This window comes from Lissotriton helveticus, chromosome 3_1 (genome assembly GCF_964261635.1).
Source record: "Lissotriton helveticus chromosome 3_1, aLisHel1.1, whole genome shotgun sequence".
Classification (NCBI taxonomy): Eukaryota; Metazoa; Chordata; class Amphibia; order Caudata; family Salamandridae; genus Lissotriton; species Lissotriton helveticus.
In genome coordinates, this window is record NC_136061.1 from 294,390,516 (window position 1) to 294,412,322 (window position 21,807).

General features: G+C 46.9%; 1 protein-coding gene across 7 annotated transcripts in view; it reads right to left on the minus strand.

Moving 5' to 3' along the window:
• Positions 1-21,807, minus strand: part of VMP1 (vacuole membrane protein 1) — a 917,545-nt gene that overhangs the window by 723,307 nt on the left and 172,431 nt on the right. The gene's annotated exons all lie outside the window — the stretch shown is intronic.

The window sequence follows — 21,807 nt, forward strand, 5'->3', positions numbered from 1 at the left end:
AGGTTAAATAGTCTGGTATTAAAGCCACAACAACGAAGCAGCAAACATACAACCTGAAAAAAGAAAGAAGAACACAAACAACTTTTTAGTGTGTGCAGAGATGCAGATTAATGCTGATGGATGTGAGTGGCCCCTGAGACTTTCTTCAAAGCACAAAGTGACAAATGAAACGGAGCCTCGAGTGGTTGCAGATCTAACGTCAGGCATTTGAAGTGATCAACCCCATCACAGCAGACACTGTGTTTGCTATACAATCTGCTGGTTGAAGATGCAGCAGATAGCCACCAACAGGAAGATACAGGCAGCACACAGTATCTCCCACTTTATAAGTGTTGTTAGTGCAGTGAGTGTCCTAGCACCACCATTCAAGCTCGGTCTCAGTCAGATTTGTAGCACAGATTTTTCTGCAGACACACATGTGAAAATCATATCTTAGAAGTTTTGAAATGAACACTTCTTAGGCTATAAATCCGCTATCTGGCCTCTAATGGCAGAAAGCTTTCAGAGCACTATGTGAGGCAGAGTGGTGCATTTACTCTTATCACACTACGCGTTCAAGTACAAGTTCATTTTTATTGTTTGATTAATTAAAATCATTACAATTCCCCCCTTAAGTGAATAAAAGATAATTTAGGAGATTACATTACAGTCCCATTTTAAAATGCACCTGATTTTAAAACAATACCACGGTTAAGGTACTTGCATACAAAATGCTTATTGTTAAAAATCATAGATAATGGTTCCTACTTTAACAGCATTCTCCTGACATAAAACCCTTTTTGCTCTTTAACTTTTTTTGATATAGTCCCTCCCAGTCTCCTGAACAAAAGCGCAAAAAGAAAAAGCGCAAAAAGATGGGCTATCAAATTAAGAAGCATAATACAACACCGCTAGGGGCTAAAATTTAAAACTCAGAACAACAAATTTAACGGTGTGTAAACTCCTTAAGGAAGACAATAGTAATAATGAGGTCCCAATGTTCGACTGTAATTTTCTGGGCTTTTTTTTATTTGAGGCCTACAGCTAGGCGGGGTCTTTCAGTGGGTTAACATTCTGGCCCCTTGATTAATATGGAGATTCAACTGTTGCCTGGTTATGTAAATCCAACTTATTTTGTTTGTCGTAAATGTCTGTTAACCATTGTCATGTATTTGACCCCCCCCCGGCAAGCCAGGATGTTGGACGTGCCCTCCAGCCAGCATATCACCGCTTGCCTGCTTGAACGAATGTTCAGCTCGTTGAAGACTAATTTTAAGTGCTGTGTCCTCTGGTCCAGAACAGCTGGACAGGCATATAATAAGTGGGGTAAAGATTCTTGTTTAAAGCCGCATAGTCGACAGATCTCCGATTGAAAGGCCTTTTTCCACGATGGATACAGGTCCTTTGAGTCGTGCACACCCATTCGAAAGTATATAAAGCTCTTTTTTTAGCTGTGAGCTGAAATGGGCAGATAAATATGCTTGTGGCCTTAAAGATCTGTAGGAGTTAATGACTGTCCACCCGTGCTGGCACTTGGTGATTGCCTTTTTGTCAGACAGCAAGGATTTCTTTTTTGCTGCGATGTTTGCTGCTTTGCCGAAGCTTACTCTGTCTTCCCCATTTTCCCATACTGTTTGTAGTTCCAGCTCGGCCAGAGATGTTCTCAGAAAGCTTCCCCAGGAGTTCGGTGTTTCAAAATTCATCTGGTGCTTAATTTCGTCCCAGCATAATCTGTTCAAGGTGTCTGGGTTTGAGGAGCGGAATTTATGACAAAGTTTAACAAAGCCGCTCATTCCCCGGAATTTCTGGTGCTGAAGGCCGAATTCCAGTCTGACCTGGGAGGGGGAAGCAGATTTTGGCAGGTCAAAAACAGCCTTATAAATCTTGGTCTGCAGCTCATTGAGTAAGTGCGATTCCTTGCCGCACCAGGACCGTAGGACAGACTGGGCTGGATTTGGGCGGCCATAACTTTTAACAGATGAATGTAATTCGGAATGTCCACTTTTTTACGTAGCAATCTATATGCAGAGATTAGTGATTGAGCTTTTGCTTTTAGTGCCGATTTATGTTCTTTGTGAGATGTGCCCTGCCCAATTGTTACGCCCAGATATTTGTAGGAGCGCTGCTCCTCCACGATTGCCCCTTTGGCCTACCATTTAAACTTGGTTTTTTTGGGATCCACTAAGCGAACAATTTTAGTTTTTTCTTTGTTTAGCTCCAGTTGTTCCTGATCCAAGTAAGCTGCTAAATTGTTTATTGATCTCTGTAAGCCGATAGGAGTTTGGCTCAGCAAAACAATATTGTCTGCATATTGTAGGATGGCAACTCATTGGCCATGTTCGGTGGATGGGAATCGGGTTTTTCAATGTATGATGCAATGTCTGATAGGAACAAGTTAAATAGGCTGGGAGCTAAGACGCAGCCATGTTTCAAGCCTCGTTGCGTATAGATGCGCGGGGTTGTACTGAACCAGTCGCCCAGCTTAACTTGCCCAGGTATCCGTGTAAAGGGAAATTATGGCCTTGAGCATTGCGCTTGGCAAGCCCCATACATTAAGTTTCTTCCAGAGATGACTCCTGCTTACTCTGTCAAAGGCAGATTTGATGTCCACAAAACACGCAAATAGCCGCGATTTCTTTTTTTGCGCTTTTTCGATTAGGAGTGCTAGAATGGCGAGGTTAGTTGTGGTGCCCATCCCTTTCCTGAAACCCGTCTGGAACTTGGGGATTATGTTCTTCTCCTCCATCCATCCAGTCTTGCAGCTGGACTAGCAGGCAAGATGCATAAAGCTTAGCTTCTACATCCATCAATGAGATCAGTCTATAGTTTCCCAGCTTGCGATGGTCTCCCTTTTTAAATATGGGGTGGATGATATTCCCCTTCCAGGATGCCGGAATGTTGGTCTGAGTGTAGATCTCGTTGAAAAGGGGAATGAGATGGGAGGACCAAAACTCTGGGTTGTTCTTAAAGATGGCGTTAGGAAGGCCATTTGGACCTGCCGTTCCCTCGGTCTTAAGTTTTACTATAAAACCTCTTAGTTCCTTCGCATTTGTCAGAGTATCCATTCCGGCTCATTACTAAATGACTCTGATCTTGATAATCTGCCTTCCAGGGCGAGAGATGATTGTGTTTCTTCCTGATCGAGATGCCGCCCACGGGGCCTTCCTGCGGGTCCCGTTGCTGTATTGCTATATAGAGATTGCATGTGGTGAATACACGTATCTTCTCAGATTCCCGCTTCTTGTTGTAATGTTGGGCCAGTTGACAGTTTATTATACCTCAAAAGTCACTACTATTGGGCTTTTTGCTTGCAGTCAATAATTGTAACCAGATGGTCCCTTTGTGTGCTATTTTCGCGCTCCTCAGGTTCCTCCTGTAGTTGCTCCTCAGTTCGCACAGCTTCAGTTTTTCTGTTTTAAGACCCATTTTTGCTGCTTGTGATTGAAATCGCACCTCTCTTGCAATCTCTCTTTTTTGTTTTCTTATATCTTGGTTGAACCAGGGTTTGCTTTTGATCACCATTCTTGAAGTGCGTCCCAGAGTGGCAGGGAAGAAAACAAGTTACTTACCTGTAACTTTGGTTCCCCAGTATTGGTAACTTTCATAGATTCCCATGCTTTGTATCATTCCCCGGTAACAAAAATACCATAGCTGTAGGTACAAAAGACCAAGGAAAAAGGCCTAGGCCTCATTCCCTTTTGTAGCATATCACCCTCTTTGTGTAAAAGAGACCAAACTTAGGCCTCAGCCAATCAGAAGCGCCTCACCCCTTAGAACCTTCCTGAAGGAACCTCAGAGCCTCAGATTATCGTAGCCGTTGTGTACTTAGACACCATATCTGTTGTAGGCTGAGCTCATCTCGGGGAGGTGGGCGGGCGCATGGGAATCTATGAAAGTTACCAATACTGGAGAACCAAAGTAACTTGTTTTCTTACCCCAGTATTGGAACTTTCATAGATTCCCATGCTTTGTATCAGAGTAGCAAGCAGTAGTAACAAAACCACATTTTGCATCATCACAATATAGCAATAGGCAACATGACATAAAGATACAAAATGTGAAAGACGGAAGGTGGGAAAGAAAGGAAAGCTCACCAATCATTGGAAGAGGTTCCTCAGGACAGCCTGTCCTACTGCCACATCATCTTGTTGGAGGGACTCCAAGCAGTAATGCCTGGTAAAGGTGTGAACGCTGCTCCAGGTAGCAGCTCTGCAAATGTTTTTGATCTGTACCCCTGCGAAGAGGGCTGTAGAAGAAGCCACAGATCTCGTGGAATGTGCTCGAACCTTCCCAGTCAAAGGTTTTCCTGCAGCAGTGTGACAATACAGAATGGCACTCGTGATCCATCTTGAAATGCCCTGCTTGGAAAGAGGAAGGCCCTTGCTTGGACCTCCGAAGGCAACAAATAACTGAGAAATTTTCCGAAAACTCTTAGTACGCTCCAAGTAGAATTTCAAACACCGATGCACATCGAGCGAATGCAATGTCCTCTCTGCTGGTGTAGCCGGTTGAGGAAAGAACGCCTTCAGAATGACCGGCTCATTCAAGTGGAAGTCCGAGGGGACTTTAGGCAAAATCCTCGGATTAGTCCTCATGATGACAGTGTTTCTCTTGAATTGAAGGAAAGGTTCTTGGATAGTCAAGGCCTGCAATTCTCCAACACGCCTAGCCGACGTGAGAGCGAGGAGGAAAGCCAATTTCCATGAAAGGTATTTCATGTCAGAACGATGGATTGGTTCAAACGGGCCCTTCATGAGTTGAGAAAGGACTAGATTCAGATGCCATGTCGGAGGCGGTGGTCTCACTGGTGGATAAACTCTGAACAATCCCTTTAGAAATTGCTTGACAATTCTGGAGGACCACAAGGAGGGTCCAGAGCCAGTCCTCCTGAACCTCGATATTGCCGCCAAATGGACCTTAATTGATGAATGGGCTAGTCCCGACTTGGCCAAGGACAGCAGATAAGGAAGGATCTGATGAGGCTTGGAAGCGAAAGGATCAATGCCTTCTTTCTTGCACCAGCAACAAAATCTCTTCCACTTAAGACGGTAAGTCTTGTTCGTAGAAGGAGCTCTTGCCTGAGAAAGGACCTCCTTAATCTCACTTGAAATGGGTAGGTTCATAAATTCTCGCTGCTCAGGAGCCATGCAGTCAGGTGTAGTGACTGCGGATCTGGGTGCCAAACTTGTCCCTCGGACATAGTGAGGAGATCTGGAAGAACCTCCAAAGGAAGAGGAGGGGCTATCGACAGCAGGTGGAGTTCCGTTAACCAGAACTGCCTCGGCCAAGCAGGGGCTATAAGGATCATCCTGCACGGCTCCACCTTGATCTTCTTGATGAGCCGTGGGATCAGAGGTATGGGAGGAAAAGCGTAGACAAATGTCCTCGACCATGCTATCGAAAGCGCACTCCCCAGAGAACCTCGATGGGGAAGCCTGCTTGCATAAGACCGGCATTTCTTGTTGGTTGGAGTGGCAAAAAGATCGATCTCTGGTCTGCCCCACTGGCTGAAGCCCTCCTCCAAGACTCTCTGATTCAATTCCCATTCGTGGCTGACTGAGGATGACCTGCTTAGTCTGTCGGCGTTTTCGTTTAGGACGCTTGGCAAGTGTTCTGCTCTCAGCGATATCCTCTGAAGGATCGCCCATTCCCAGATCTGCTGGGCCTCTTGCGACAATGGACGAGATCTGGTTCCCCCTTCCTTGTTCACATAGTGCATGGCCGTGGTGTTGTCCGTCCTGATAAGCACTTGTGAACCTTTCAGGTGAGGAAGAAAAGCTTGCAGAGCCAGTCGTATCACCCTGAGCTCTAACAGGTTGATGTGGAGGCGTTTCTCCTGGGGCGACCAATGACCGCTGACAACCAGACCTTGCATCACTGCCCCCCAACCCTCCAAAGGTCTGTTGTTACCACTTGAGGAGACGGTTTGCTTACGAAGGATAGACCTTGGGACAAGTTGTCTTGATCTGTCCACCATAAGGCCGCTTCCTTCATGCTTGGAGTGACCGTCACTCTGTCCTCGAATGAACCGTGGACCTGTTGCCACTGGTTGTCTAGTTGCTTCTGCAGAGGACGCATTCTTAGTCTGCAATGGGGAATTAGTGGGATACACGATGAAATCACCCCCAGTAGAGACTTGTAGCGGCGAACTGAAAGACACTTTTTTGTTCGCAAGTCCTGAGCCAAGGTTTGTAATTTGTCTCTCCTTTCCTGAGTAGGGAAGGCTCTTGAGAGCTTGGAATCCAAGATGGCTCCCAGGAAGCGAGCCTTCCTGGACGGAACCAGGGAAGACTTCTCGTTGTTCAGAGTGAGTCCCAGATTCTGAAACAAATTGGTACAAGCTTCCAGCGCTGCCTCCCTGGACGGAGCTTTCAGTAACCAGTCGTCCAGGTAGGGGGAAGACCTGGAAATGGTTCGTTCGCAGGAAAGCTGTTACTGGCGCCAGCACCTGTGTGAAAGTTCTTGGGGCTGGACTGAGTCCAAAGGGTAAGTCCCTGAACTGAAAATGGCTCTTGGCTACTGTGAATCACAGAAACCTTCTGTGTGCTGGGTGAATCGGAACGTGGAAATACGCATCATCGAGATCGAGCGTGGCCATGAAATCCCCCGGGCTGATAAGCTTCAAGATGTCCTGGAGAGAGACCATCCGGAAGGACAGGGAGATGAGATAGGTGTTTAGCTCCCTGAGGTCTAAAATGGGGCGCCACTTTTCTAGCGTCTTCTTCACCAGGAAGAACCTGGAATAAAATCCTTGTCCCCTTTGGTTTGAAGGGACCGGCTCTATCGCTCCCTTCCGGAGCATCTGTTGGACCTCGAGCCGCAGGAGACGCTGGTGTTTCGATGGAATGGCTGCCGGGGGCTTGGGTGGAGGGACTTGCGTGAATTCCAAGGTATGCCCTTTCCGAATGATGTTGAGCACCCAACGGTCCAATGTTATCCTGGACCAGTTGTGAAGGTATTTGGTGACCCTGCCTCCAACTGATGATCTCTTGAAGGAGGGTCCAGTAGGAAGAGCCAGGAGGCCGCTATTGGGGTTTGGATGAATCTCGACCTCGTCCAGCTTGTTTTCCCTTATTGTAAGGCCGGGAGTAGTTGGTAGACTGGCACTGCCGCTGTTGATAAGGCTGACGGTATTGCTGGGAACCTGAGCCCGTGGTGGAATAGCGGTGTTGTTGTTGTTGATAGGACCCTCTGTAGTTACCACCTCTACCTCTGGATCCTTTAAAAGGAGACTTTCTGTATTGAAGGGTCCCCAAGGACCTGGCAGTCTCTGTGTCCTTTTTTATTTCTTGAAAAGTGTCGTCAATGAGTTTGCCGAATAATGCTTCACCATCAAAGGGAAGATCCAGGACCTTGTTTTGGATTTCAGGCCTAAACCAAGTAGCTTTGAGCCATCCTTGGCGGCGGAGGACTGCCGCCCCAGCCAATGAACGGAACGCCGTCGTCACAATATCCATTGCACAGTCAATGATTTCCATCGACGTTGCTTCTCCCTCCTGCAAGATCTTCTTTGCCTCAGTCGTAGACTCCGGAGGCAGCTGGTCAAGGTATGGGGCGACATCACACCAAAGCTGGCGGTCGTACCTACCCATGATCGCTAGGGCATTTGCCGCTCGCACCAGAAAACTTGCCATCGACGAGAATCTCTTCCCCACATTATCCAACCTCCGCCCTTCCTTATCCGGAGGAGTTGTTAAGGTAGCAGAGGGGTTACGGGATTTCCTCTGCGCAGCCTGCGAGATCACAGAGTCTGGTCTTGGATGACCCGTTAAGGCTGCCGGACCATCATCTGGTGCCTTGTATTTTTTATCCAGACGCGGTAGCACCGGGACCACCGTCGCCAGGTTCTTCATGGCCTTTAGGCCTTCCTTCCACACATGTTCCACAATAGGAATGGACCTAGTTGATTTCCTAAAAGGTTCCTCGAAATAATATAAAAAAAAATCTGTGGTAACCTTAGGGGTGGCTAATTTGAATCTTGCAGCGGCTCTTTCCATCAGCTGATGGAAGCCCCCAATGTCCGCAATGATATACTCGTCATATTCAGTATTGGGAATAGAGTCATGATCCGATTGTTGATCCTCATCAGAGGAATCATCATGGACCTCATGTAACCCGGAGGAATCATGATGGATGGACATTTGAGGCCGAGGGGAAACTTGAGCTGGAATGTTAGGCGTCACCAATGAGGCTGACATCCCTGCAGGAGTTGCCGGCGTTGACGGTACCGGAATAGGCCTACTCACCGTAGATTTATAGTCCTGCAGCATCTTATGCAGATCTTGGAGAAAAGAAGATGGCACTGTAACCATTTCCTGCTCAGCATGATGTTGCGACTGGGCCGACTGATGATGGCCCACATCCTCGCGTCCGTATTCGCCCTCAGAGTCAGTGTCCTGGCATTTGACTAGAAGTTGGGAGGGACTATTGGCATAGCTGTATGAGTCCTGGTCATCCTCCTCTGATTCCCCTTCTTGCAGAAGCATGGTTGGCAGTAGAGGAGACACACTCCTCGGAGAAGTCATCTCCGACGTGATCCGTGTCACAGAAATGGTAAATCTCTTTTCAGAGGACGATATCGTCGACGGTTCCGTCGACGACGGTAGTATACGCGTCGACGAGATCGGGGTCGTCGAAGTCGTTGACGAGGAAACGGTCGACACACCAGCCGTTGTCATTGTCAAAGTCGTCGTCGACGACGAGACCGTCGTCGTCGACATCGTCGCCGCCATTGTCGACGTCGGCACCATCGTCGACGGCGTGATTGAAACTGTCGTCGTCGGCACCTTAGTCGGCGACACCTTCGTCGACGACTTCGTCGTCGGTACCTTCGTCGTCGGCGATGCTGTTGTCGGCGTCTTAGTCGGCGGCGGCTTCGTCGTCGGCGTCGTCTCCGTCGACGGTGAAGAAACTGCCGTCGACGGTACCTTAGTCGACGACTCCCCGGTCGACGGCATCAATGCAGATTTCGATTGCGGATTTTTTCGTCGACGGGACCTCCGCCGTCGACGCCTTCGTCGTCGAGGACTTGGAACTCCTCTCAGAAGACTGGGATAAAGGTTTTTTGAAGGCTGTGACAGTCTTCTCACCTTTAGAAGGCGCATCTGGTCCTACCCTCTCCTTTACACCTCGGTGAGGAGATTTGCTGGGACCTGGGCTCTCAGACTCACTGGGGGTCTTTTTTGAGGCCTTGGAAGATCTTTCCATAGAAGGTGAAGGGGAACCCCTACCCCTCTTCACTGACCTTCTTGAAGAAGACATTGATGCTGCATCCTCACTGTCACTGGAGACAGTATCCTTCCTGGTTTTCAGCTTATGGAGCCATGTCAAGAGTCTACCCTCACGGTCCCGGAGGGTCTTGGCCGAAAAAGTGCGACAGATCTTACAGTCCGCAGCCTGGTGGTCAGGATAGAGGCAGTAAATGCAGTCTTTGTGCCTATCCTCCACAAAAAGCCTTTTCTTACCACAGGTGGAACAAGGTTTGAAAAGGGCTTTTTTCTTCTCCATTTCTGACATCCTGGAAGGCAGCCAACAATCTTGAAGTGAAGCTGAAGATTTTGAAGAAGAAATCCTGAAGAAATCCTTTGAAGAGTAGAAGTTGAGCAGAGCTCAAAGGAGACTCCATAAGCACAACGTGCGGTAGAAAATCTGAGGCTCTGAGGTTCCTTCAGGAAGGTTCTAAGGGGTGAGGCACTTCTGATTGGCTGAGGCCTACGTTTGGTCTCTTTTACACAAAGAGGGTGATATGCTACAAAAGGGAATGAGGCCTAGGCCTTTTTCCTTGGTCTTTTGTACCTACAGCTATGGTATTTTTGTTACTGAGACTCCCATTCCGACGACGGGGAATGATACAAAGCATGGGAATCTATGAAAGTTCCAATACTGGGGTAATGTTTGGACTAATAACTGGGACAACTGTTCCCAGGTGTTAACACGATTGTTTTCTGCTTGAGGGCCCTGTGTGCCCAAGAAGTCCCTGGCTGTCTCCTGAATAGATTGAGGTGCCACTCCCCGCCATTTTAACTTTCGAAGATTACATTTTTCAGGGGGTTGCGTAATAGACTTGATTTTTTGTGCAGGCTTTACTTTGATATTCATTATTAGGATGAGAGGAAGATGGTCGCTTTCGACTCGTGGAGTGATTTTAAATGTGTCGATTTGTGGGAGCAAGTTGTTACTAATGATGGTAAAGTCTATCGTTGAGAAGACTTTTCCGCTTAAATATGTAGCAGCAGCTGGAATATCCCCCGGAGTATTGCCGTTCAGGATTGTCAAATCGAAAAATTCTAATTCATTTGCTAATGCTCTCGCTCCCTGAATATCTTATCTTTTACTTCCGAACAGAGTGCTCGTTATGAGATTGCAATTGAGATCACCTGAAATAACTATTTGAGAGTGCTGGTGACTTCTCTGCATTGATTTTATTAATTTCGTTAGGATTTGTGTTTTCCTTTCTGCTTTTTTCTTTCCGGATGTATATAGACGTTGATTAATAAGAGTTGCCACTTTAATTCGCCGGACGCGTGTTTACCACTTAGTTTGGTCGCTTGGATCCAGTTAGACCCGTGTCTAGTTCTTCTGTTGACCAGTCCAGCTTTTGTGTAACGTATGTTGATAGGCCCCCTCTTGGGTACCCGAAACTAGAGAATCTTTCAGCCAGGCAGTGGTGTTCTATGAATCTGGGATTTGAAGTTGGAACCAGATTCCAAGTTTCCTGGAGCAGGATATCTTGTTGAATAAAGAATGATAAGGTTTCGTGGTATTGCCCCATATCTTTAAATCCATGGACATTCCATGAGCAGAACGTGAGGTTGGCTGGACATAGGTCTACCGCTTTGGGGGCCGTCCTCCTTGATGCTCTTGTGCTTTTCTTATATTCATTAGGGATGCTTATTATTTAGTGTTTTAGACACCCAAGACCAGTCCCTGGTTTCCTGTGAACTGCCCTCCATCCATATTTCCGGGGCTTTCCCTTGTGTTGTGCCTGTTCTCGTTGGGGGGATATTGCGGGAGAGTTGGAACGTGCACCGCGTACACATGTGATATGGCTTTTCCCCGGAGTGTCCACCTCTTTTGAATTTTCAAGGAGGGGATGCGGATACCTTGGGCGTTTGTGGGCCTTCAGTACAATTCCCCAGGCTCCGAACCTTGCACTCATTGAAGATATTTTATCCACCAGGTTCCTAGAGGACCAGGTTGTCAGAGTCTCTTCAGCTCCCATCCTTGTTGTTTGTTTGAATTCTACCGATATTAAGTCTCGAGAACGAATTCCTTTTAATTCAGGGATTTCTTTGAAAAGCCTTAACAGGTTCCCTCTGTTTAAGGTGTCTTGTCTTCCTTTGGTCGAATATTCGGGGACAAATGACAATTTAAGTTCAAACTCCTCTGACTGATTTTGCATGTTGTCGCAGAAGGGTGAAATTTCCTTACTCTGATCACACTACGCTTTTGGCAACGCAGCCGCCTGATATCTGTTTTGGGGGTTCTCTACGAGACACACCACAAAGTCTCAGTCTCAGCCTCAGCCTCTGAGCTGCTTGCTAACTCTTCCAATGAACAGGAAGCAGCCTTTTATTTATTTTTTTAAAAAGCATTCCTCTGCTTCTCCTCTTGAACTAGGCCTGTGAATGTGCAAACTGCTTTTCCCACAGGATTAAAACTGAAATCGCCCCATTAAGGAAAAGGTTAACTGAACTGAGGCAAAACATCAGATGACTGCACGACAGCAGCGTAAAAACAACCCCAGAGCAGTGATTGTCTGTGGAGCATCGGCAATTCCCAAACACTGCTGGTATCCATCGGACTGAAAACAAATGTAAAATTACCGAACACAGCCACACTCACAATGACCGAAACAAGTCTGCCACCAGTAACTCCACAAAGCTCCTTACATCACAGCGCTGGGCACGCAGCAGTCATGCTGGCCTCCCCATCGCATGCACCCTGCTCTCGGAGCCCTCTGGAGCTGCTTGTAGCTGAAGGGCAGAAGTCAGGTTCCTAGTACCAGCCATGCAAAGCTGTAGATGATTACAGCCTATTAAAGTCCCTCCAAGGCCGGACTACAACCAAAAGAGTTTTATAATCTATCTCCAAAAGTGAACAGAGCCAGATTCACGGATTGTCTCTCACCTGATTATGGACAACTGGGCCTTTTTTGTCCACCACGGCACACAGCTGTTAAATTGCTTTTCTCCAGTCTGTGCTCGAGCTGGATTCTGGAAGTCTGCTAATTAGAATAATAAAGTGGCTGGAGCGTCCCTGTCAGCTCTCATTAATACCGGTAAAAAAACTTGAGATTCGTCAGCGGTGGTGCCGGACTTCCTACTCCAGCACTCACACGGAGTCTGGGGCCTGAGGAGACCCTGGCAAGGACCTCGGATGTGGAGAAAAAAGTGCACAATGAGAGGGGTGATACAGACCATGATAGAGAGGTGCGCCTTCACAAACGTGTGGTCAGAGCCTGCCAGTGAAACACCACAGTGCAAATGGATAATGGTGGCCCTCGAGTCGACACGATCTTGCAACAGCAGCGCGGGAAGCAGACACTGAGTCTGCGCAGTGTGTCTTCAAAAGACTTGATGACAAACTGCGCAGACTCGGCTTCCCACCTGCAGCCTCTACCACACCGTTTCCCAACTCAGTCAGTCAGTCAGTCAAATAACTTTAATCGGTTAATTAAAACCATAAAAGCAGTACATAGTTCATAAACAATAAAATACAGTTAAAATACATTTTAAACAAGTTTTAGAGATGATTGCAAATCCTAAATAAATCCATTAAAAGGTATTTAAAAGAGAAAGAAATTATTAAATAAAAACAAATTCAAGGAGGTAGATATAGGGAATACACTTTCCAGTATGTTTTGCACATTCCCCCCGAACATATTTTACAGAAAATGTCAGGTTTGAAGGTTGTTTATCGAAGGGAGTTTAGTTCTATTTTGTCTGACGGCTGCTACCAAAAAACAAGCTACACTATATGTAACCTGCACCGAGTTCAACATCTGGAGGTATAGGAGGGCCGGCCGTACCTGGGCGAAGTTTAGGTCTTTCAAGATTGGAAAAAGGAATTTTTTGCGGGCCACTAGGTAATGTTCACAAAGCATAACTAGATGAAGAGTATCCTGCGTGGAAAAGCAGTCACATGAACAGGGTGGGGTATTTTCTGGAGTACCCCACTTTGTATATGAGCCAAGCACAAGATGCATCTGGTTAAACCTGAACCTTATTAATAAAAAACGGTGGTATGGTTTGGTTACATATTTTAGATAAGGTTCCATAGCCATGGACGACGAAAGTTGGTATAATGACCTTACCATTGGCTTGCAGAGCTCAACCGCTTCCCTCTCTGTGTCCAACATATTTCGAAAATGCTGCTTGACTCACCTTACATCCTCTTTCTTGAGGCTCTGTGGTAAAGAATACATGTCCGGGCGCCCTAGCCTCACGCATGCCGCTCTAACATACGCCAGCCAGGGTATGCTGGCTGCTTTATCCAGGGCCATACAGTCTTTGAGAATGCGGTGATTCAATGTGATCTCCTCATTTGTCCAAGTTTTAATCCAACATAACAGTGGAGACATTTTTAAGAGATCAGTAACGTATCCCAAGCCTATTTCATTATGGATTGAATATGTAGGAGATGATTTCGGGAGTGACAGCAAGGCACGTATAAATTTATTTTCTACAACTTGAATGCCTGGGGCTGGAATATAACCCCAAATATCTGCCCCGTAAGATGCAATTGCCACGCATTTGGATCTATAAATGCGAGTCATGGCCTCCATGGGTCTTGAACCAAGCCTTTTGGAGAAATGCATGAGTGCTGCAGTGGATCTACTAACTCCATTCTCCTTTAATTTCAGTTGGGCACCCCAAGTTCCTTTTTCGTCAAAGGTGACGCCTAGATAACAAAAAAAGGGTACCCTCGAGATTGGAGAATTATTACAACTAAAGGACCTGAGCTTCATGTTTTTCTTCCGTGAGCCTGTAACCATAACATGAGATTTAGCTGTATTAATCTTTAGGTCCAGGGCTTCCATAAAACCACCAAAGTGATCTAATAGTCTTTGCAGGCCCACACCTGTACGAGCTATAAGGACAGCATCGTCCGCGTATAGGAGGACCGGGATGGGTGACCCCCCCATACGCGGCATGTCCAAAGTAGCTGAGTTCAGGAATTTCCCCAGGGAGTTGATGTACAAAGTAAAAAGGAGAGGGGCAAGAATGCAGCCTTGTCTGACCCCTCTCCCTGATCTAAACTTCTCAGTGCATCTTCCCTCCCTTGTTACCCTGACAGAGGCGAACAAATTTTGATGAAGATCGTGCAAGAAATTAACCACGGTGGTGTCCAAACACAAATCTCTTAAAATATTCCACAGTTTAGAACGATTAACCAAGTCGAAAGCAGAAGATAAATCCATAAAACCCAGATAAAGAAGCCCCCCCTTCACCACAGTGTATTTGCTAATAATAAGGTGAAGGTTTAAACATTGATCCATGGTCCCCCTATGTGCTCTAAAACCATACTGCAAATCAGAGAGGATCCCGCTCTCCTCAAGCCAATCCCCGAGTCTTTGCAGAATGACTCTGCCCAAGATCTTAACAGCAGAGTCCAGCAGGGAGATTGGCCTGTAGCAGGCAGGATCCCCCCTGTTCCCCTTCTTGAATATGGGAACAATAATAGAGGTAGACCAGGAAGACGGGAAACCAGCTGCAGGTATCGCATTAAACACATTAGTTAGTATTTTTGACCAAAATTGCGGATACTGGATGTAGAGATCTGCAGGGACCCCATCAGGTCCAGGGGCCTTGTGTTTACTAGTATTTTTAATCCCCCTTTCTACCTCCGTGGTATTAAATTCCATAACCAAATTGGATGGACCGTGGGCACTGACTGGTGAAGTTGGTACCGTGGATTCATAAATCTGTTTGAAGTGGCAAAGCCATCTATCATCTTCAATCACACAGTCCATGTCAGTTTTCCCATCCTCGGAGAAAAATGGCTGGTTCACAATGGCCCAAAACTTTTTGCTGTCTCTCAGTACATCAATGTCTAGTAAGCTGTCCCAGGCTTCCTCCTTAATTTGGTTCTTGCGTTTAATAACTGCAGTTTTGTATTCTTTTCTTAAGTTTGCCACTAATAACCTGTCCCAACTCATCACAGGGCTAGTCACAGGGCAGGACCCACCCCCTGTGACGAGTTGGGAAAGGGCAAAGCGAACAACCCTCTCCACTCCCTGACTGACGTGAAGCCCCTGGCGCTACAGGGCTTGAGCCTGAAGTGCCCGGGACTAACTTTACTCTCACGTCATCAGGGGGTGGAAACTGGTCCTCGAGGCAATATCTTTGCCGAGCTGATGACAGGCCCGGTTCTAGCGGGTGGGCCGGGTGGGCCCGGCCCACCCAAAGATGAGCCTGGCCCACCCAAACAGGAGCCTTGGCCCTCGTAGTGAGGGCTTGAAGGCAGGCGTGCAACGTGCAGGTCGTGTGTGTCAGCCCGGGGAGACAGCTTCCCGGGGGACAGCTTCCCGGGGCGCACACACACAGACAGTTTAAGATTATCGCAGCCGCACCAAAGTACTTAACAGGTCGTTAAAAGACCATTAACATGTTAACTAGGCTTTGTTTACTTTTTTCACCCCTTCATCTCTGCATGGTGAAAGGGGACAAGTCCTTTCTTTGACAACGGTAACCTTTGGTAACCTTTGCCTACTGTCCTGCTGCGTTGATTTTCTTTTTCTATGCAGCGCAGAGGAAAGGTGGTCTGTTTATTCCTAGTCACCCCCTGACCCCTGCAGCTGCTTATCACATAAGGCTGTGACACAAAGTATGACTAATGGAGTAGGTAAGAGAATGTGTTACAAAAAAAAATCTTTTTAAAATCTGCACAGGCCCAGCAGGACACACACTTCGTATGTGCTTCATTTAAACAGTTTTTATCATTTCATCATAGCCGATGCTGGTCAACAATAAAAAAATACAAAATGGCAATGCCCAGATAAAGTTGGCGATTAATGATCCTGCTTTAGAGCAATCGTTTGTCTGTTAGTATTTTTTAAATGCAGACGCGTTGTATTTTATGTGGATAGCTCAGTGGGTTACTGCCTTTGTCACAGAGATAGATCCTTGTGTTACTTCAGAAGTTACAATCCTAACAAAAGGCAGTGAACAATGAACTGCCACCAAAGAGCTGCAAACAAACATGAATGTTATAGTTAGAACTTCGCTTTTTTTGTTTTGTGATATAGTTAGAACTTCCCTAGTCTTTTCATTATTCTAATGTTGCTAAAATGAGTATGTTTGGGCAGATATACATTTTTATCAGTAAAGCTGACCCCCATGGAATACTCTTTAAATCCGAAGGTTGTGTTTCCCCAGACCAAACCCTCTTAAAATATACTACCCACCGGAATGGATGACCTATGATTCCTACACCTTGTAATCCTCATTGGCTTATGTGACATTCCCTGTAGACTGATTTACATACTTGCATGATTCATTGTCTCTGTAAGTGTGTGCGTGATGTAAAGTACTGACACACACTACATTGATATGAGCAGCGTTATACAACAAATTAAATGCATATGAGAGAGGGGATACGTAAACATGAGGGGCACTGGTGGAGGGTGCCAGTGAGGGAATCCGAGGAGGAGGTAGTGGGAGGGGCTATGGAGCGATGAGGGGCACTATTGGAGGATGACAGTGAGGGAATCCGAGGAAGAGGTCATGGGGTGGAGGGGGAAGCTAGGGAGAGATGAGGGGCACTGGTAGAGGGTGGTAGTGAGGGAGTCTAAGAAGGAGGTAATGAGGGGGATGGACTACAGAGAGATGAGGGGCGCTGGTGGAGGGTGGCAGTGAGGGAATCCGAATAGGAGGTCATGGGGTGGAGGGGGAGCTAGGGAGAGATGAGGGGCACCGGTGGATGGTGGTATTGAGGGAGTCTGATGAGGAGGTCATGAGGGGGAGGGACGAGGGGCACTGGGGGAGGGTGGCAGTGAGGGAATCCGAGGAGGAGGTCAAAGGGGAGGGGCTATGGGGAGATGAGGGGCACTTGTGGCGTGTGGCAGTGAGGGAATCCGAGGAAGAGGTCAATAGGGGGGGGATGGATGGATGAGGTACACTGTTGGAAGGTGGTAGTAAAGGTATTTATGGAGAAAGAGGTTTTTGGTGCAGCGCGAAAAAAGACTTTTGCATCAGCGCTGAATCCGGCCCAGTCATGGCCTTTCTGTTTTTGTTCATTTAATTAGCAGTCGGGCCATAAGGGCCACTGTGGAACATACTTTAAAGTGCGTGCTAATTATATTTATTGCTCTATTCAATGTTTTAAGTATGAAGGTGATTTTACTAATGTTTTTACCGGGAGATGGTGCCTGACATGGGGCGGGGCCCAAGGTCATCTGTGAGATAAGGTGCACTGGAGAGGGATAGTGGCTAATCAAGCTTGTAAGGGAGTGCGTTGAAGAGTCCGTGGTCAGGTGGAGGTAGTAATGCAGAGGGATTCTCCCTGAAGGCTCAAACAGAGGGAGCCCGAGAAGTGTCACTTGCCTGATACTCCCACCTCAGAAACCTCCTCTTCCCATCAAAGGAACATTACATAGAAAAAACACTTTTTGTGAGTGATAACATTAAAAAGAGATTTGGAAAAGAGTGAGTTTTACTGGGCCTTGTAAGACTAAGAAGAGGTAAAGGAGGGCCCTGAAGCAGGCCTGCCTAGACATATATGCGACAAATCGAGCCCGCAGTGGCCCACCCAAATGCGTCCTTGGCCCACCCAATTAAAAATTCCTGGAGCCGGGCCTGGCTGATGACCTCACAGGCCTCGGGGCTGTGAGCTCATCGGCCCGGCAAAGTAGACTCAGGGCCAGAATTGTATGCATCTTTGCTGCCAGGGTCACGCGACATGGCACTCGTGATAATTTATGATCAAAGCAACAGAAGCCCCGGGCCCGGCCCCAAACATTAACAGGCGTGTGTACATTTTTTTTTTTACTGATTAATAGAGTTTGTTTTTGCTTTTGTAATGGCTGACCCAAGGGGGGTGAAAGTAAAGGGGGCATAGCCCCAACGCCCTCATGGAGAAACCGCCACTGCACAACAGTAATACACACGTGGGTGCCAATAGCTGACGGATAAATATGGAAGAGTATGATGAGGTTAAAACCCAAACATCAGATAGTGGGGCCTAATCTATGAAGGACTACGGAGCACGTCTGACCAGCTGGCTTCCTCTGTTTCTCAGCAGAGATCTGGCTGCCAGAGTTTGGGCATGTTTGAGGTAACCTAAGTGGCAGATTCACAGCTCAAGGTAAACTACATTAATAATTCAACCAATATATTATGTCTCCTCACAGAAGTGCCTTAACCATATCCCTTGTCGGCAAGACTATACAGGAGTACATTTTTTTTTGAAGGTGCCGAGCAAACTTTGGTCAGGTTCTTTTTTTTGTAACACACTGGTGTACTGTTATCCTTCCCCTTTTTATATTGTATTGTCATTTTACTTTCGGGCTCGGCAGTATTCCAGATGGCTCACTACTGTCAGTCGCCACATGCAGAAAATGACTAATGCAACACGAACACACAGGAATGCAGCGGAGCCAGCATAGGCGGAGTTTTACAAATTGGAAACAAGCTTACTGGACAGAACTACCTTTTGATTCATGAAGGACCAGATGGAAAGGCGTCCATTTTTTCTTGAGATGTGTTGACACACAGTTGTGTATTTGGATGAAAGGCAGTGAAAGAACTTGGTGGAAGAGAGCACATTTCAGAGGGCCGCACGTGTGTGTGAAAACGGTGACTCACCCTTTCATTGTTCTGATACTGATAAAATGAGTAGTAGTCCATTAGTGTAAGAGGAATATGTTATAACAAAGATGCTCTTTTAAGCAGGTTGCCCGGTAGCCAGTCACGTAGGTTATAATATATATAGGTTTATGACCAAGATAAGTCTTAGTTGCAGGTTATAAGTAAGATGGTAAATGACCCACCAGGAGCAACATCCAACTGACAATCATCCCAACCAGGTACTCATTAACATTCTATTACATCACACTCACACTGGCTGAGCAGCCGGGAACTGGGAACTATGAAGAAGATACAATGCACCAACACAGGTTACAATAGAATACATCACAGATTCGCTCTTAAAGCCTAGCCACAATGGAGGGAGTTTTGAACACCGCAAACACAACCATGATGATTACTCAATGTACCGAAACATCATATTGTGATAGTGCGCACCTTTAGTTTTAAAGAAAGTGAACTGTAAAACAACCGACACGTAACAATTTCTGTAATCTGTTCAACAACAACCAAAAACCACTAAATACTAACGTTAGTAGGATGTACATTTGTAGAAAACAGTGCTCGTCGATCATATTATCCAAGTAATTTCCAATCACCGCACAAGCCCCTTGGCAAAACAAAAAATTTTACAGGCCAAAAAACACTACATAGAAAAGCAAAGCGCCAAGGATGGCGTTGGCAGCTGGTTATCTGAAGTGTCTTTCCATCACCCACACCATGAGAAAGAAATTCCTCCAAATGCAGACTCCTGTGTATCGTGCGCGTTTCCCAGACTTTGCTGCCACCATGTGGTTTTATATGAAACTACAAGCTGTCTGGGGGTTTTTTAGGCGAGTGAAGGGAGGGGGGGGGACATCGCATTCAGCCATTGTAGCGTCATCATAATCCAATTCTATTGAAATAAGGAAATGTTATCGTCGTATGTTGTATTTATTTAACACCTATACAGAACTAGACAGGTCGAAACAAGATCGATGTCGATCTGGGGCAAAAATGAGCAAGAAAGACGCAATCGCGTATTTAGTAGATGAGCAGGCAGAAACAATACCTCAGCGTTATAGCCTAATTCTACAAATTGCACATTTTCTTTAATACACGTGCTATATTTATGAGAAAGGAGTTCCTAGTTGGATTATATTCGAATTGTTATCTAAATAAGGGAGTTAGGGATTTCCTATTCAATAGTTTTTTTAAACTAATATGTTGTCACGCCCTTACGGAAGCTATGACGTCGAAATGTCATTAAATATTCCATCCCACCAGTGAGATTGAACTCAAAAAAACAACTACATGAAGTTTCACACCTGCTAAGCGAAAGTTCATGGGACAGAGAAAAACTGTGAAAGCGGCCTAAGGGACAGTGGAATGCATGCCATTCACACTATGACGTTTTAAAAACAAAAGAGAAAGAATCAAGACTATTATATTGTTAGAATAGAGAAAACAGAAGGCCTCCCGCATTCAAGTACGCGGTGTGTATCGGGCACAAACTTGTGTTTGGCACTCCTCCTGCTGTGCTGAACCCACACTGCCCGACTGTAGGAGTAAAGCAGGGATCTGCTTCTCTCCTCCTCACTTCCTTCCTTCCTTCTCTAGTGAGGCGCTATCCACCAAACACCTGCCATAGGAGCCCACACTGCTTTAGGGAAAGAGAAACACGACTGAAATTAGAACGACTGGGACTGTGGTGAATGCACAGAGTGTGCCCTGCTTGCCATGTGAATTACAATCTTACACTCGGAGAGAATAGGGACTCGTACACGTTCAAAAGATGAAGGTGTGGGGGGGTGCATCTGTGTGCGTGTGCTGGGTACGCACGGAGTGCGTGTGCGTAAGAGAGAAAGAGTTGCATAGCCGAAAGGAAGCAGAGCAGACTCGGTTACTACTGAGAATTGGAGAGAGGCACTGGCCATCAAAGAATGGAAACCTGGTGCTCTGGTCCTGTGGTCGTGAGACTAATTTGACAACATTCAGTCCTGCCAAGTATCACGCATTAGGTGTGACACTAACGCATTTCAATGTGGTGCTCCGCATCACCGCACTGAAATGCGTGGTCACGCATAATGCCATAGTCTCAGCTGTCACAGAAAGCACTATACAAACAGTAGTAGCTGCGCGCTCCAGTGCCTGCGCTGGCTGCTCCCACAGGCTTCGGGCAGTTGCAGAAGCTGGGCAGGCTCACTTAGACTCACAGTCAGTGCTGCTACAATGTATCTGATTACGCGGGACCGCGGGGCTGAGAGACTGGCCGTAGCGCCGTGAGGATGTGATGTAACATGGCGTGATTCAATTATGGTTGATGAGGCCTCTGCTGCTAACTGGCTCCACGTCGTCATCTTGCACAGCCCAGCCTGACTGTTTTGCGGGCCTGGCCGCGCTCGCTCACACCACACTGCTGTTCGCACCTCAGATCTGTCCAGCAGTCAGGCCCCCACGCTGGGACAGGACAGGCCCAGGGACTAATAATGCCAATGCCGGCCGCCGGCAATTTTATTTCGGAGCGGGGCCGGCGAACTCGAGGGCACTGGGTCCGTGGGGGAGGGTCCTGCTGCATCATGCAGTCAGGAGACCACGGTCCGGTGAGAGCCGGTTCTCACCGTATAGAGTCTCACGCCGAGCCGGCTCAGTAAGCATGAGGGCAGAGGAAGGACAGAACATGCCGAGAAGATTCACACATTTCCCTTTTCACCCCGAGCGAGCATGATGTGGGCGGACATCACAGAGAGAAGCAAACCAGACTTCTGGCACGTGAGGAAGTGGAGTTGCACTTGCTGGTCCCAGGCGGGCCATCACTGCACCTAAATTCAAGCAAGTAAGTGCGCCTGGCCCTGAAGTCACGGGCATAAATTAAAAATCGGAAATAAAGTTCAAAATGTCCTTTGGCTTGCCTTACCTACCTTCCTTCAAATTCCATGCACACATCACGACCCCCGTCACCCATACTACCTCCCAGCCACACACAGACTTCACTTCCGACTGTAGACAACATACACCGGCAGATTAAACGGAAAGTTAGAGG